The sequence below is a fragment of the Pararge aegeria genome, chromosome 5 (genome assembly GCF_905163445.1).
Source record: "Pararge aegeria chromosome 5, ilParAegt1.1, whole genome shotgun sequence".
Taxonomy (NCBI): domain Eukaryota; kingdom Metazoa; phylum Arthropoda; class Insecta; order Lepidoptera; family Nymphalidae; genus Pararge; species Pararge aegeria.
This window is the reverse complement of record NC_053184.1, coordinates 14,538,211-14,557,288: the sequence shown is the minus strand read 5'-3', so window position 1 is coordinate 14,557,288 and position 19,078 is coordinate 14,538,211.

Here is a 19,078-nt window from a genome sequence, read left to right as displayed (position 1 = left end):
TTAACAATACAAATCACAGCGAAATTGGTATTCTGGTTTTGGTTATTTTAACGTCTTTTCCGGTATAAGGTATTTTGAGCATGATAGATCAATTAGACTGAATCTTGTTATCGACATCGTTATGTCTTATGATTTTTTTAAGGGTTAGCATCACTAGCACATTGACGGAAATGCTAGTTATGCCTATGTTGATAAGTTACTACCTTATTTCTGAATTATAATTAATTATTTTTGTTTTTAATTATATTAACGTCTATACTGATATGGGGTATTTCGATCAAATTCTTGTTATTTTTGTATGCGAATTCCGCACGAGGGACCCTAAACCCTTTTCGTGTGTGGGAGATCCGTGTCCTGCAGTGGGACGTTAGGGGGTTCTGATGATGACTGATGTTGGCACTACTGTATATGTTTTTTCAGTTTTTGATTACTTTAACATCATTTCGATATTAGGAATTCTAAGCATGATTAATTAACTACTTATCTAAACCTTGCTATCGACATGGTTTGTGTCATGTTAACTTTTCCATAGATGGCACTATCACTGTAACGGAAATGCGAGATGTCATGTTACCGACATTGCAATTTGTAATTTATGTTGGTAGCTCTGTATATTGCTCTATGGGTTACAAGAAAAATCACTAATAGAGATTCAGTGACATTTTTCAAAAGATAGACACACATTTCTGATGTCGATGATGCTCTTATTTCATTTCATTAGGTTTTATAAGTTTAGGTTGTTTTAGCATAATTAGTAAATAAATTCTTTATCTAGAATATTCTGTACACTTATTATTTAATAGCGGGCTATTATTTAGTAAGGCCACCTCAGCAATGGCTAGATTGATGAGGCTAGACTCGTTGCCACGAAGTCGTTAATCGAGAGCCTGAGAAATTTTTAATAGGTGATTTTTTAAATCTGGGTTTGTGTGGTCTAAGTTTATATTCTTTTCTCATTTGATACTGTGGGTTTTAGAGTTAGGCCATCCGGGCTAGGATGTTTCATTCGCATCTCATTTTCATGATCATCATATACCCCAATTACTCATTAGTATCAACTTAAAATATGTGGCAAGGTGAGCAAACGTTGAAATTAAAATTAAGAAAATTAATACGAGTAGTCAACGGTTTCCACAGGCAATCAATTCCGAATGACGGCAATATTCGAGTGAACGAGTTTGGGGAATAAAATAAAATCCCACCGATTGCCATCCGTCATTACTCTCCCGTGACAAAGTGATAGCTGACATAGAAAAAGGTAATTGATTTTTGGAAATGACCTTAATTTATCTAAAGGATTATGGACGAGTCGGATGGGAATTGATGATCGAGAGCTGTGAAAATTAATATTACTAAATAAAAAATGAGGATACAAACGTATCATTTTTGGAACAGCAATTGTTGATTTAAATTGTTGTTGATTTAAAACTCGAACGGGTTTTTAAATTAGTAAGCTACATACTGACCAAAAGATTCCGAATAAAATCAAACTATTCCCCAAGTAGTACGTACTTATAATTTATATAGATGATAGTAATAGCACAAAGGACGCTGTTGCCTGTTCTTCGTTAGATGCCCCCTCCTCTTCTCGCCGGAGTTGCAGGTACGAGTACCTCGTACGACAACTGTATTCTGATCTGCCGTCACCACGCGGCAAAATGTCAGCTCGTATGTTAAAACCTATCTATTTGTTAATAATTTGAATAACTTGATCGATATTGCGATTACAGCTGGGAACGACGCGACGGCTTAAAGGTATACTTACGGTAGCTTCGCAATATATTAATAATAATATAGTCTTTGTGAGACAAAATATTACTCTTTATAAACAAAAAGCTGATATTAACAATCGACTTACCAGAAATGGACATAAATTATTGATATCTGAATATCGTCTGCAAAAGGTGCAGAACTCCTTTGAGTGTACGCTTTTCTCGGGTCAAAAACGTCAATTTCGTAGCTACCAAGCTGGTACTGAAACTTTTTTTTACAGAAAAGTTCAATATTTATAAACAAACCAAACACTTGTAATCCATGCGCAGTCTATCTAACCGAGCAGTGGCGTGCATAGAGGGTATGCACAGGGTATGCAGATCATATAAAATGAAGAAAGTCTCTAATACGAGTTATAAAAAACTTAAGGATAGGCATTGTAAGAGTTATGAAAAGCCTACCCTTAAGTATTTATACTCGTACTGGAGATTTTCTTCATGTTGTATAATCTGCATACCCTGTGCACACCTACCCTCTATGCACGCCACTGTAACCGAGGCATCAGACTGTACACGTATCTAGCTGCGTAATGTCTGCTTCAATTCTTGGTCTATGAAAACCCCAAGTACCAACTTCCTACGTACATAATAGAGACGTCAGTGTAACTAAGATTACAACGTCGCCTTCTAAGCCCGGAGTGTGTTCAAGTGTTCCCCGAGGAGCGCAAACTTCCACGTAACTTCATATTATTCAAATCATATCAACTTGCCCCAAGATAACGCGGCGCAAGATTTATTTGTTTCTGAGTGCACTTATCTTGAACCTCGCATTCTGATCTAGCAAACTTCAATTTGCTGTCAGATAATTTACATCTCTGTCAGGTTAGAATTTTTTAAGTTAGGCGGCGATTCGGGCGTTTTTTGGATGAGATTGGAGAGTGACAACCTCCCTGACGCAGTGGTGAGCGCTGTGGTCTTATGTCCCGGGTTCGATTCCCAGCAGAGGCAATTTGGGAATTTAAGATTTCTGAACTTTCCGGGTCTCGTCGGGTGCCTTTGACCGTGGCTAGTTACCACCTTACCGACAAAGACGTGTCGCGTTAAGTTATTTAGAACAGTTTAGTGGTAGGTATGTGTTTAATATGACTGCCATACCCCTAACAGGTTAGCTCGCTTCAATCTTAGAATGCATCATCACTTTCCACTAGCTGAGATTGAAGTCAAGGGCTAACTTTTAGTGAAGTAGAAAAAATTCAACAACATGTTACGTTAAGGTACAGTTCGTTTTCAGTTACATGAGAGAGACGAAAGATATTTAAACACATTCTTCGAAATAATATTAAATCGATGTCCATCTCTATTAATACTGGCCTCGGGTCCTCTTTAAGTATTATAAATAATGTAAAGTTCTTTGAATTCTTATTAGCAGGTAAAGTAATGTTACAAAAAGTTTTCTGCTCCATAAATCCTTAAGTTGTGATGTTGATAATTCAGAAACAAATTAAAAATTAAAAAAGATGCCTCTAGCGACCGTCTTAAGCAAACAAGAAAGTAGTGAAATCTTCAACTTGAAACTGTTTAGATGAAATTTACAAAGGATTCGTTGACTGCGCTCTTAGTACTTATAGCCTTTGTTCAACGTTAGTTGCAAAACTGGTAATTATTGTTTTTTTTATTTAATTACCACCTACCTACCTACGTAATTGCGAATTATCTTTTTTTTTAACACCCGGCGGAAAAACAACGGGAGCTTATAAGTTTGACGGGTCTGTGTGTGTTAATCCAAGATGGCCGCCACCACAAAATGGCGGATAAATTTTTTTTTCACAATTCCCTTATTATGGTTATCCAATAAAAGGGCCTGAATAGTAGAAGAATAATGTACACTATATTGAAATTGAATGAATGAATACACTTTTATTGTACACCACATAACCATGCTTACCTATAGAAAAATTGAAAATATATTTTTTACGAAGAAGAAGTATACAATTTGGCGGCCTTATTGCTACATAGCGATCTCTGCCAGGCAACCAAAGGTGTCAAACACAGATCAAGAAGAGAGGTAGGTGGTCGAAAGTCAAAGGTTTAAAAAAAACAAATTAAGTAAATAACACAGAAAAATTGTGAAAACGCAACTTGTCGGAGTTATCTGCGTTTTAAAATATCACTTGCACTTGGCCAGTGTGGTAGACGTAGTCTAGCCTTAACCCATTCTGAGACGATACAATGCATTATAGTGGCCGGTAAAGGGTTGAAAAAGATGTCAATGACAGCGTGCTAAACAGTGACTGATGTTTTTTTTAGTTTGTTAACACGGCAAATGATCAATGTGATTTTGTATAAATAGCTAATAACTAGGTTATTGACGTAGATTTCTTCGACCACGGGAAACAAATCGGCTCGAAAATGTACCGTGGGTAAAAGCTTTTGAACTATAAAGGCTGCGTCCAACAAACAGTACTGACAATTTACTGAAGTACCGGGATAAAACAAGCACGTCCAACAGCTATTACAAAGTTGTACTGTTTAATTGTAGCTACGATAAAAGTTCGCCGCAAGAATGGTCATAACGAACCCCGAGACCTGTTTTCCCAATAAATAAGGCCACTTTCACTGACAACCGTTTTGCGTTTGCATCGCAATCTAATTTAGAGTGATACATGCCACGGACCCCGGCCACAATTGCGTTAGTGTAGGCAGCCATAAATTTGGCAATTACAAGCCCGATGGCATAACAAGACGGTTAAAATGGCGCTGCGGTTAATTTTTGGAATGAAATTCCTTTGGCGACAATTCGATAGTTTTTTTGGTATGGCGGGAGGCTTTGGCGGTTGTTAGTTTGGCGACAAAGACGTGTCGCTAAGCGATTTAGTGTTGCGGTTGATGTCGGGTAGAAACCGATTAATTGCCTTGGCCTATGGGGGATTAGCATATTAGACTGCATCATCACTTAGGTACTACCAGGTGACATTGCAATTTGCAGTCAAGGGCTAACTTGTAGTAGAATGAAAAAAAAGAATGAGAATTAAGAGTGAAATTTCGTGGACTCGTCACTTTAATGCACATTTCGTTATATGAGAGAAAAGAAAGATTAAACGATAGAGAATTAAAAAGAGAGCTATACATTGCACCTATAACGAATACAAAGTACGTTTATAATTCGCACGCCACGTGAGTGCAGTAAAGACTCTTTTTACTGCACTCACGTGGCGTCGGACGTATAAGTTGACGTATAAAAACACTCAATACGTGTAGTGATAGAGGTTGTTTCGCAAGCGCATGTTAGAATATAGCGAGAGACATAAGACGAAGATCATAATATATCATCACAACATACATAAATCGTTTGAAATATTTTTAATTAATATTTGTAGTATTTTTAAGTATGTCAATACTTAAACTATGTATCTCGAGTAAAAATGGGGGTGGTCCACGACTACAATATTCATCATGTTTTATTTATTTCCTATGTAGGAAAATCAGGCCCATTTTTCAACCTTGTTTTTGGATAACTTTGCGTTTTTACGAGTAATTTAGGATTAGTAGAGCTTTTTGTGATAGTCCTCCAGAGAATTACTACAATTATGCTTTTTTTTTCCACGAAGTAGCATTGCTGTCTTCCTGTCTGAAGAGCATGAATGCAGTTGCAGTAAAAAGCACAAAAGGCTTACGGCTCAGATGAACACAGTGGCCGTTTGTAGAGCGTGTACCTACAAAGTGTTGCTCTGTTTATAAGAGATGGTTTCCCATGATCTTCTTTGTCTTCAGAGTGCTTCTGGAAGAAATCTCTTATGAGATAAGTTTATTTTTTTGCATGTCCTGGCCTTTTTTAATGTAAATTTTTAATCTTTGGTACTAAAAAATAAATACCATAAGGTAGAAGTCTCTTTCGTCCGTTAATAATATACATAAAAAAAAACTTATTAGTACCAAAGTTCAAGTGCCATTTTATGCGCCCAAATTTACTGTGAGGAGCATAATGCCGGCGGCGACGCCGAGGCGGCGATCGCGCCAGCCACTTCCTTGCAAGGAGGCAGCAAAAATGTATTTTGGCACTACACTAAACCTTGTTTCTTTCTTAATTTTGAAAAGAAAGTTATTTATGTCACCACTTTATCATTTTATTGCAGCGTTCTTCTTTGGGATCTATTTTTACCTTGTTAATGAGTGATCACTAAAAAGGGTATAGTAGTAAAGGGTAGGGGATTTGACCAGGATATTCATAAAGTAGTATTGAATGCTAAAGGCGTATTCGACCTTGGATGTGTGTATGTGTGTGGTGGACTCTACATGTTTTTGCTAACATTATGGAAAACTTTCCGGCATGCAGATTTTCCCACGATGTTTTTCTACACTGTTTTAAAGCAAATTGATGAATTGTAATGTAATATCATGATTTATATTAGTAAATATATTTATTATAACATAATATATATTAACTATGAACAACATTCTGGAGAAAAAAAATGGATAATTTTATTTATATTAATGAAATAAATTCGGAAAGCTGCGAGCCGAGGATCGAATTTAGTTCCTCGAAAATGAGGTCTTAACAACTAGACTATGACCGCTTCTTCTTCTTTTAACAGCGCAAGGATCATTCGAGAAAAGTTTCATGTTAATTCACCTGCCCACCACCGACTGTTTTTGCCATGCATATAAAATTACAGATTATCGTTCGTTCAACGTTAACTAAAAACTATTATTTTTTTATAAATACATTGTTTGTGTAAATATATATCACTATCAATTCAGAACTTAGGCTGTAGTCCTTAAACGCTGGGCCAGTGCAGATTGGTAGAACTTAAACGTCTTTGAGAACATTATGGAGAATGCAGAATTCTTCACGAAGTTTTGTCTTCACCGGTAAAGCAAGTGAAATTAATTACTTACATTAATAATTATATTATTTATATTTAAATAAGTTAATATACTACGACAATACACAAATCGTGTATCGCCATCTAGCCTTCAAGTAAGCGTAGCTTGTGTTATGGGTACTAAGATGACAGTTGAATATTTTTATGAATAACGTACCCAGCCCGCTTCGCCGGGCTAGATTTTGCTTTATTTAATTTAAACAATAAACTTACATCATTAAATTTTTAATTTAAGTCTCATAATATATTAAATCATTTATATGTCTTCGTATTCATTCTCTTCTATTCTCTTCTCGAGCGGGTGAAGATCATTATCTACACCCATGTACACCCAACAATAGAATATCATTATAGTAAATAAAAGCTGTAATTGACAGTTTGACAGTTCAAAAATAGGGATGCTCCAATCATCACCAAACTTTACAGGATTACTCGCCAGGTCAATCCGGAGATACCCTGAAAGTTTCATTGAAATCGGTCCAGCCGTTTCGGAGCCTATACGGAATTTACCCACACACTTTCTCTTTTATATATATAGATAATGTACATAAATACTTATGTAGTTCACTTTCACGGAAATAACGAAGGTATTACAAATTCAAATTCAAATTCAAATTCATTTATTTCAAGTAGGCCTACTTTATAAGCACTTTTGAAACGTCAAGTATGCATGTTTGTGTGACTCTACCACCGGTTCGGAAAGCAGATTCTACCGAGAAGAGCCGGCAAGAAACTCAGTAGTTGCTCTTTTCCAACATCAACATTTACAATCATTTTGCTATCTTGCGGGAGATGAGAGCGAGGCTGGCTGCTTCCATTCTACCTTGTCATTGAGGAATTCATCAAATGTATAGTAACCTCGCTGTACTAGATGCGTTTTTACACATTTTTTAAATGTATGCATTGGTAGGTCAAGAATTTCCTTAGGAATCATGTTGTAAAAGCGTATACTCAACCCCACAAAGGAGTTCTGCACCTTTCGCAGACGATATGCAGATATCACTAATTTATGACCGTTTCTGGTAAGTCGATTGTTAATTTCAGCTTTTGATTTATAAAGAGTAATATTTTGCCTCACAAAGACTATATTATTATAAATGTATTGCGAAGCTACTGTAAGAATACCTATTTGTTTAAATTTTTCACGAAGCGATTCGCGTGATCCAAGTTTATATATTGATCGTACGGCTCTTTTCTGTAGTATAAATATACTTTCAATATCTGCAGCTTTTCCCCACAGCAAGATCCCATAGGACATAATACTGTGAAAGTATGCGAAATAAACAAGCCTAGCTGTTTCAACATCGGTAAGCTGTCTAATTTTCCTGATTGCATATGCAGCTGAGCTGAGTTTACTCGCTAGGCTTTCTATATGGGTACCCCACTGTAGCTTACAATCTAAGGTCACTCCTAGAAAAACAGTGGAGTTTTCTATTTTAAGTGTTTCTCCATTTATTATGATGTTTTTATCAATTTTTTTTACGTTAGGCAAAACAAATTCCAAACACTTAGTTTTTTTTGCATTTAAAAGTAAGTTATTAACAGTAAACCAGTCTGACACATGTGACAAAGCACGGTTTACGTCGTCAAAATTATCTTTGTTTCTATCAGTCTTAAAAATGAGAGATGTATCATCTGCGAACAGTACAATCTCACAAGTGCCCCTGACATGGTGTGGCAGATCATTTATATACACCAGAAACAATAAGGGACCCAAAATTGAGCCTTGTGGGACACCCATTAAGGCAGATGATCCCTTAGACTTTATGTCTTTTACGCATACCCTTTGAACTCTATCACTTAGATAAGAGGCAATTAAATTGAGTGCAACGTTTTTGATGCCATAGTGGCTTAGTTTTAATAACAACGTTTTGTGTTCAACGCAATCGAATGCTTTGGACAGATCACAGAAAACACCAATGGCATTCTGCGAACGTTCCCAGGCATCGTAAATATGCTTTATGAGTCTTGCGCCTGCATCCGTTGTACTACGACCTTTAGTGAAGCCGTACTGCTCCGGATGAAGTAAGTTATTAACATTAAAATGATTTAAAAGTTGATAAAGTATAATTTTTTCAAAGACCTTACTAAGAGTTGGCAAGATTGAAATAGGCCTGTAATTGTTAAGGTCATTTTTATGACCGGATTTAAAAAGGGGTATTAATTTACTACATTTCATTAGGTTCGGAAAAATACCCATATCAACACATTCATTAAAAATTACAGCTAGATAAGGGGCAATAACGTCAATAATGTTAGAAATGACCATCACCGACATACCCCACAGATCACCGGTTTTTTTCAACTTTAATAACCTGAAATTCTTTACAATATCTATTGCAGATATATGTTTAAAATTAAATAAAACATTGCACTCTTTAACATTATCTCTCAATATACGCTGAGCTGCTATTGGTGAAGAGCTTAGAGAATCTGTTAACAAAATGGGAACATTCTGAAAGAAGTTTTCGAAAGTATTAGCAACCTCCCTGTCAGACGTCACTTTATTGTTATCAACAATAAGTTCAAAATCCACATCACGAGATTTAGTTTTTCCTGACTCGTAATTAACTATTTTCCAGGTTGTTTGTATTTTGTTATCAGATTTCATTATACTATATTTAATGTGTAGCGATTTCGCATTAGTGCAAACATTCTTAAATATTTTTGAGTATTTTTTTACGTGTTCTACGAAAGTTGGAGTATGATTAAATTGTTTTTCATCATACAGCTCATACAACTTCTCCCTACTTTTATATATACCTACAGTAGCCCAGTCACTAAATTTTAATTTATTACTGACATTGATGTGCTTAAAGTTGAATACTCTATTAAATTCGTTGTTTATAGTATTAAATAGTGCACTATAAAGACTGTCCGGATGAAAATGTTCGCACGCAATACCAGGGATTTTCGCAGTAATTTCACGTTTGAATCGCATTAATTTAGTCTTAGTTATTGGCCTACACTTTATAATTTGTCTGCTTTTATTGATAGTATTTAAAACAGTAATAAGTTGACCACAATGATCTGACCTTAAATTATTAATTATTCTTTTATCTAAAATGTCACAATTGAAAAAAATATTATCTAAGCAGGATGCTGAAGTTGCAGTTACTCTAGTAGGTTCACTAAAAGTGTGACACAAATTAAAACATTTAAATAAGTTAAGCAATCTAGCAGTTGTTGCATTTTCTAGTAAAATGTCGACATTGAAATCGCCACATACAATAACTTTTTTAGTAGAAAGACACAAACGCTTTAGTACATCCTCCATGATATTCTCGAAATCGCTAAAATCACCTGAAGGGGGTCGGTATACACTCACTATTATAAATCGCTCCAGCTCCACACAAGACAGTTCTGCAATGCGTTCAACAGAAAGACCAACTATGTCTTTTCGTTCTTTACAAATTATATTATTACGTACAAAAATTAAAGATCCACCGTGAATTGCAGTCCTTCTGAAGAACGCACTTGACAATATAAAGTTATCGATGTTTACTGCTACTTGTGTACCAGTGAGCCAGTGCTCAGTTATACACAAAATATGTACATTGAGTTTCTCCACAAACAGCTCTATTTCTAATTCTTTGCCGGTGAAGCTCTGTATATTTTGGTGTACAATGTTCATATGGCAGAGCTCCTCCGTTGTCTTATTAACTAGTTTAAATCATTATTAAATTTCTTAATAGTACTAGCGCAAGTACTAGGGTCAGTAATAGAAATAGAAGTACTTGAAGTACAATTTGTAAAAGTGTCAATAGACTTTGTTACAACAGTTGTAACAGTATCATTTAAATTATAAGCTAGTAAAAACGCTATCTGCTGCTTACACTTTTTAGGCAGATACAATTTATCTCTTGTCATTACAAATGATGACGTGAATTTATTAATGTCAAAATAAAAAATTGCGTCGCTATGACGGTATGTCAAATTATAGATTAATAAGTTTAATTTATAAATATGTTCATTTTGTTTTGAGTTGAGAGTGCCACAATAAGGAAAGGCACACATTACAAACTTACATTTAGTTTTGTTATTTAAAAGCAGTAATTTTTCAATGCATCTTATAATCTGATGCTTTTTGACATTTAAACTGTCCCCTAACAATAAGACAACATTTGTATGCCTATCTAGATTTTTTTCATTTAGGCTATTAATGACACAATCAAAACTAGCCCCCGGTGAACATATATTTGTCACTGAGTGGTTTAGGTAACAATTCATAATAGGACCTAAACCTCTACCTATTTTGTCAGATATTACTATACTTTGTTTTTTAGGTTTAGCAGATAAAGTAGAATTTAAGGATACAGGAACATGTGTTGCATTTCCAGACCTCTCTGGGCAAATATCCAAATTGTCAGTGAATATATTACTACAGTCTTGACTAGGTATAGGTATGTCATGAGTACATTGACATTTATTTGTTAAAGACTCAAAACGAGCCATATTATACGTTCCTAGGGCTAACAACTCATCAGCTGCCTGGATTTGCTCATGGATCTGCTTTTGTGACAGCTCATATTTGGAAGTGACAGTTGTCAAGGAATCTTCCAACTGTTTAATTTGTTCATTCAAGTTTTGGACATCTGTATCATATTTTGCTGTTGTTTTTTGAAGTGAGAAACAATAGCTTTTTAACTTATTCAATAATAATACCCTTTCTTTCCTTAATGCCAGGTTTTTGGTACTTGCTTGCTGGTTTTTAATTAAATGTTGAGTTTTTTTGATAATTTTACCAATTTTTATATATTTTTTTAATTTATTGTGACTATTTAGATATGGATGAATATGTTGTGGCTTCATTTTTTGGACATAAGGGCTGTCACAAGTCAGATCGATGCACATTGGTTCAGTAGAGGATGAAGCAAGCAGCTCATCATATAAATTATTTGTGGATACCATTTCAGCACTACTTAATTGAGCCTGAAGGTCATTAATAGTTTTATGTGCACTGCTTAGTTCACCCTCCAACATAGAAATTTTTTCCAGAGCCTCATCATATGTTGCTATGCACTGATTGAATGAGCTAACCACAACCTGTAGTTGGTCACGCTCCTCTAAGATCACAGTATGAGCACTGTTTAGGTCTGCCAGTTCGGTCTTCAGTTGGGAGTTCTTGACAATAATTGCTCTCAGTTCGAGTTCATTATCATCTTGTTCCTTTAGTAATTGAGTATTCAGTTGTTTTAGTGACTTTAGTTCACGCAGGGCATTTTTTAGTTTTAATTGGTCTTCCATAGCAGCCGCCCTTCTTGTTTGCATTGGACGTGCCATTTTATAAAACTTGTCCCTGCAACACACCAAATAGTTTATGTAAGAAAAGGAAAATAGATGACCTACAAGAGTAAGGAAAAAGAAAGATAGATATAATTAGGTTATTAAAGTAAACAGGTTATAATAATTAACAAAGTTATATTATAGTAATTAACTAAATAAAAATGAAATACTAAAGTTCTATTTCAATAGCTGTAAGAAAACTAATTATTGTTGCAGGTATTTAAGGTATCTACTATGGCAGTTTGAACCTATATGTATTTGTGTAACGTGAATGTTGTCTGAGACTTCAAAATTACAGATATAAATTTTGTCATATCAAAAAAATATCTCTTTTTGAAAGGAGACTTTCTTCGCGAAGCGCGCTGGATGTTTTATGGGCTTAATAAAACATCATCGGCGTATAAATCATGGGGTATTACGGTATTACGACTTTGAAAATTGCTTGTTTCGGTCGTCCGTTAATTTGTCAAAGTGTCGATATAAAACAAAGGAGCTAGATTTTTTATCGATTCAATATTTTTTTACGGCGTGACTGATGGGTAGGCTTTGTTATAAGATTATTGATGATGAAGTTATTAAATTTTCCGGAAAAACGGAAATAATAATTTTCAATTCAGCCTTTTTAGCTGTCTACACCATAGAGAGAGCTATCTTTTTATGAAACGAGTTGGCTTACTTTATTTTTTTGCATTTTTTTTATATATACTACAATACACACCTAGCCCCAAAGTAAGCGTAGCTTGTGTTATAGCTACTAAGATAACTGATGAATATTAATAAATAATATACATAAATACTTATAATAAACATATATAGTTTATTCAAGTTCTTCGTTATTAAAATTACTGACTTTGGTTTCGGTAATTTTCACTAACATGTGATAATAAAACCAATAAACAATATGAAGTCGCGTCGTGGGTCTAAAACATTATTTCTTTTTCACCCCCAAGTTACCCCTTGACTGCAGTCTCACCTTCTGCTAAGTGATTAGCCATACTCTTATCGGTTTCAACGTCCGCACGTCTTTGTCGGTAGGGTAACTAGACAAGATCAGAGAAAATTCAGAAATCATAAATCCCAAATGGCCCTTGCCGGGAATCAAACCTGGGACCCGAAACTTAAATTCGCAGCGCATACCGTTGCGCCAGGGAGGTCGTCAAACTCTACTGTATCCTATTTACATCCCACTACTGGGCAGGGGCCATATAATTATTATATTAATTATATTTTAAGCTTGAACACGATACATAAACATATATGTTAAGCACACGTTAAGCATAATACATGATATATACATATATAATCCTGCCCAGATTGGCGACTAAAATGATTATGATTACTTTAAGCTACTATAATATTAAGATGTTGAGAAAGTAAATTATAGTAAATTTCAATTACAATTTAATACAAAGTAAAAATAAACCTGTAGTGCAGTTAACTAGGCTGCATAAAATTAGTAATTCATTTAAGGGTACAATTTTATATCATTTTATAACAAATTTCCAGATAAAATCCTTGAGATGTCTCTCAATAAGTTCAAAGTTTATATGAAACGAAAGCTCATATATATTATAATATTAAGGGTTACATGTATGATAAAAAAAGCTTGGGTGAAATTGGGGTGAATTGCTCTAACTTCATAGCTATATCTATAACATTAACTCGACTGTGAGATGGTGATAACAACTCTTCTTAGACCAGGGCGCGTTTGGAACCCTCCTAGCTTGAGTTATCACCATTACTAATATTAGTGCAACATGTTAAATGTATGAACGCTTCATATGTGCTTGTGATAAGGTCTACTCGAATAAAACATTTTTGAATTTTGAATTACATTTTGAATTTCATATAATACGAGCATAGCTCTCTCCATCGCCCGCTGAGTGATTCTTAGACTTCTTATGAGGCACATAGCGGCGTTTGGAAGGCATAAGTCAGCGGTTGCAACACGCATTGTTCGGCCGTATGTTGTATTTAGATTTTGGACTCATGTTATTGCCTCAATTCGGAAATGAAATGGCCGATCGCGACGATTTCGAGTTTCAAAGGCAATTCGTGGAGCAAATCAGCAAATGCAATGGACGTGCGGTCGGCCTGCGCATCACGATATCGTTTATTTAGGCCCATTAACACTAGTCAGTCTACAATTATAGCAAGGTAGCAGTTACCTGACAGTTTTCCCGAGATAAAAGTATTTTGTGTCAATTTTAGGGCTATGTTTAGGTGCCTTCAAATGTGATTAAATGATAATTAAGTTCGTCTAATAGATGAATTAATCAAAGGGAAGGAAGAGCAATAAAAATAAAAGTAATTGCTGGAAGAATAGTTCAAATTAATTCAAATATTTGTCTTTGAAGTAAAAATCGGTTGATATGTTTATTGAAAAACAATCTTAACATGGAATGCATCCTAGACATGCGTATGATGTTTTTGTCCTAGAAAAGTGTCCAGGCACGGTTTCCGTAAGAAAAAAAACAGTTTCCTACCCATGCACAGTTTCACAACCGAAATCTCGTATAGTGTTAGCTAACATCCTGTACTAAAAAGCGCTCAATGAAATTATAATTATTTTCTCGTCCTATTTCTTTAAGATCATCATCATCAACATCGCATCACCCCATTAGCGGCCCACTGCAGAGCACGTGTCTCCTGCCCCTCCAAGGCAGTCCACCACACAGGATGGACTGCCTTGGATAGTGGCACATGGGCCCTGTGCGGATTGGTAGACTCCACATACCTTTGAGAACATATTGTAGAACTCTCAGGCATCAAGTTTTCTCACGATGTTTTCCCTCACCGTTGAAGCAAGTGATACCTTAATTACTTGAAACGCACATAACTTAGAAATGTTAGAGGTGCGAGCTCGGATGGATTGAATTGATGGATTCGAACTCGGCCCCCCGAAAATGAAGTCGTGCGCTATTACAGCTTCTTTGAGATAAGAATAATTAATCCTCTTCACAAAAATCGCAGTCGTTTCATTAAGTGAGTTGCGCTGACTTATTTTATTTATTTATTTTTATTTAAATATAAATAAATAAAATAAGTCAGTGCAATTCTATTAGAAATCGTCGCGGTGATCAGTTTAGTAGTGGTCCTAAAGACGCCCAGACGCTGCAGTAAGAGTCTGATTAGATAATTCGCTAAGGTTAATAGATTGAGATTCGTTATCTCGTCCCGAACGGCCTTCGTTATCTGTGAAGTGAGTTGTAGTACAGCCTTTTTTGAAAAGGCTCGTCCCAGGAGCTATCTCAAGCTTCACTAGCTCAGACCTAGAGGGGACGAGACTCCTAGATCTCAACCAATATATAAAAATATTATGTAGGATATTTACACAAAAATATCGTATCTACCTACACGTAAAATGAGTCCCCTTTAGTAATAAACAATAAAGAAATACCGCATATTACACTGTGATCGTAAACTGTCCCTTTGAACATCTTTCCTTAAAGTGGGGTTTCTTGCTCCATACATTGTTGTTATCATGCAAAGCGGAAGGCTAAGTGGATGTTTATGACGTGGTTTTACTTGAATTTTCTTCAAATAAAATTTAGGTTTGTTTTTTTTTTTACTATACCACTACAAGTTAAATGTTATCGAATCGAATAAGACTTTTAAGTTTATGGTACATAACATAACGACTGCCTATGACTCAAAGATAAATCCGGAGAAACCACGGGTCCTATCATAAGACATACGCACTTCAAACTTATTTCAAATTAAGAATGAGACGGAAAGCTCATGGTTCGTTTTCAAAGTCGAATTGCTATAATAACGAAACAGTGAAAAGTTTATTTCAGTTCCAGAGCAATTCAGGTACAGAATTCAGTTAATGTATTTTTCGTAAAGGCTTAACTTAATCGAGGCGGCTACAGAGTGCATCCAAATGGGGATATGCTTAGGTCACGTTCGCATTGCATTCGAAATTCAAATGAGTGTATTTTTTGGCCTGTCTGAGTACACGGCAAATTAAATTAGAACCCATCCACGAACGATGTTTGCTTGCACTTTCTTTTTGAATTGTTAAAGCATGGGTTTTGTGTTTGTTGGATAATCCATTCTTAGCACGGTGCTGTAATATTTATTTTTAATTTAATAAAGACGAAACAGGTTATTCAGGGACCACTTTTACCACGGTTGCTTCGGTAAGTATAAGTATATAATAATCTCAGAAGAACTGAGGTTATTCGGGGTTAATAAGTATCCTATGTCAACTCGAACCCTTGCTTATAAAAACAAACAAACTTTCGAATTTATGATACATTTATGAGGAAATAATAATCGAGACCGCCATAGAGAGCATCCAAATGGGGATATACTTAGGTCACATTCCCATTGCATTCGAAATTTAAAAGAGTGTATTTAAATTTGAACCACAACCACAAAAAGACTATTTAGAGTTCGTTGATTAGAACTCCTCCATGAACGATGGTCATTCTTTTTGACTTTCTAAAACACGTGGTTTTGTATCGGTGATTTTTTTTAACTAATCTAATCTTTCACGACACGCAAAGATGAACGGTCATTCAGCCTCTTCGGTTGCATAGGTAATTAAAATAATAATTTTAGAATATCTTTGTTACTGGTTCACTTTGCATATGACGACTTTTTTTTTAATTTAGCGGGAATTATTCAATCGTGTTTTTTTTCTTTCACATGGATCATTTTTTGATTAAATAATGAAGGTCCAGATATTTTTTCATGAATATTCCACTCGGTTTGGTTAGGTTAGGTTCTTACCTGTTAAAAATGCTATGTGAATTTCCAAACTTCTTTTAGACTATCTACATAATGCATACAGCAGGTGCCATAATGACTAATTCGGCAAATTATGTGAAGAGAAGAGAAGAGAAGAAAAGAGAAGAGGAGAAGAGTGTAGAGGAGAGAAGAAGCGAAGTACAGTGTAGTGTTCAGTGTACGTATGTAACGCTATCTTCATTCTAAATTTCAGTCGGTCAGACGAAAGGAATCAAAAACATGACACAAAAATGAGAATGAGAAAACATTGTTGCATTTTATCTGAATCTATTTATGGTTCATAACGTACAAATCATAAAAAGCAATTTTTAAATTATTTTATCGACTAAAGGCAAATATTTTACTACTATATCCTACTACGTGTTATATTTAGGTACTTCTAAAGTACTATTTAGTCATATTTTAAAAGTAATAAACCTTAAAAATAATCAGCAAGTCAGCTCACGCGGATTTTTCTTAAAAAGACAATTCAGGCTGAAGTCTTATTTTCACTGATATAAAATATATACTTTTTAATCGGTTAGTTTTATATTTAACACAGATTAAAAATGCAATTTTTCATCTTTAAGTTTATTTAGTCTAGATAATTGTAACATCCAAAGGCTTTAACGCCCACCAGGAGCGCTGTATCACCCCCATAGGGGTTCATATAGGCCAATCCATATCTGGCAGTATTCTTGCCAGCTAAAAGGAAGTAGGTTGCCTCATTTCAAAGCTTACAACACTTCTGCTGGAAAATCTATTTTAGCCTTAAATTACGAATGCATATACAACTTTGGAGCTGAAAAGTTTCCATTGGCAGAGTCAGAGACATTTACTCTACTAATTACCCCCCTCCCCCTGGGTAATGCTGACCACAAACAGCGGGCTAATTGCTGGCTGGCTTTATAGCGAGGCCGGTTTTAGCTTTGTGGCCAGTTCAGACTTTTATTTTGGGCGATCATTAGTAATATTACTAGGTTGAAATTTTTAAAAGAAATATGCAAGCGCGACATGCCATGTTTAGCCCACTTCCCACTTTAGTCCTGATTTTATATGCCATCTCCATATTTTTTTTAAACGTTCTTAACATTAAACAGGAGAAAAGAGAGGCCAAAAAAATTTAATTTCATAACATACACATTCATTCTACTTAAAAATGGAGGAGGTTGTTAATTCGATTGTATGGTTTTCTTTTCTTTTTGTACATTTGTTCGCTATTTTTTGTTTGGTTTGTTATACCTCAGAGATGGTTCTTATCAATTTTCTACAACATTTTAAAGTCGGTGCCTAGCATGTCGAGAAATAAAGGTACTTTCCCTGTTACCTATATAAAAAGGAACCCTATAGTTACCAAGTATATCTTACTCTATACTTGCTCATTTAAGTTCTTGCTTTTAGTAGTAGTTTTCTAAGACGGTTTTTTTTCTGTATATACTTAAAACAAATTTTTGATATGTATGTAGTACAATCGGTCCTACTCCGATATCAATCAATTTTAGATTTCGTAAGATTTCATACTTACATTATGTAGGTAGATTAATATTTTTCAGCTTAATTATTTTTATCTAACTAGCCGTTTTATTTCAACGTTTTCCTTTATTTGACAAATTTCATAATGATCAGTCAGTAACCCGAATGTAATAAAGCATAAATAAGAATTATAGTTGTTGACGATCCTCCCACGCAACAAAGCAACCGATTGACGTGATTTTTTCTAAGAAACATCCGCAATTTTTATCCATTCTACAATGTAGTATCGGTTGCTTTGTTGCGTGAAAGGAGGAAAATAAAGCTAACATACATTTGCATTTATAACATTAGTAGGGATTTAATGTGTGTGTGCCGACAGTCCAAATCACGCAAAGATATGTTGTGATTACATTATTTAAAATAACTAGGTATATGTTAAGGCTTAGCACGCACAGCGGTTAAACGCAGACGACATTTGTAACCGAATAATATAGGTAACGTATAGGTTGGTGCATGCATGTTGGATTGTTTGTTCTTATTTTACCTACTACATACGTACTATATTTAACTGGTGGTTTGATCACCCTCGGTTTTCAATTCAGTATTGGCTAGGCGAATAACTTCATATTGTGATACTTGGTTACCATTTGATATAATAATTTATTAATAGTAAAGTCATAGTTGAACAAACTTATCGGGATGCTTTCGCATGTACATTATGTGTAAGAATAATTTTAAATCATTAACCTAGCGACCTAGTGGCGGTATTTAGTACTTATGATAGCGGTTTTCTTAGTTATCTTTTTTGTTTTGTTTTAATAAAGTTGATACACTATGGTCGCCAAAAATCCAAATTGGAACTGATACAAATATGGCGAAAAACCCAGCTGCAATGCATCTTTGTTTGTGGTTTGACGTATTCAGCAATATCTAAACCGAGGGCGTTTAATTACAGTGCGTACTGAGCCTTAGAACTAAAAACTGTTT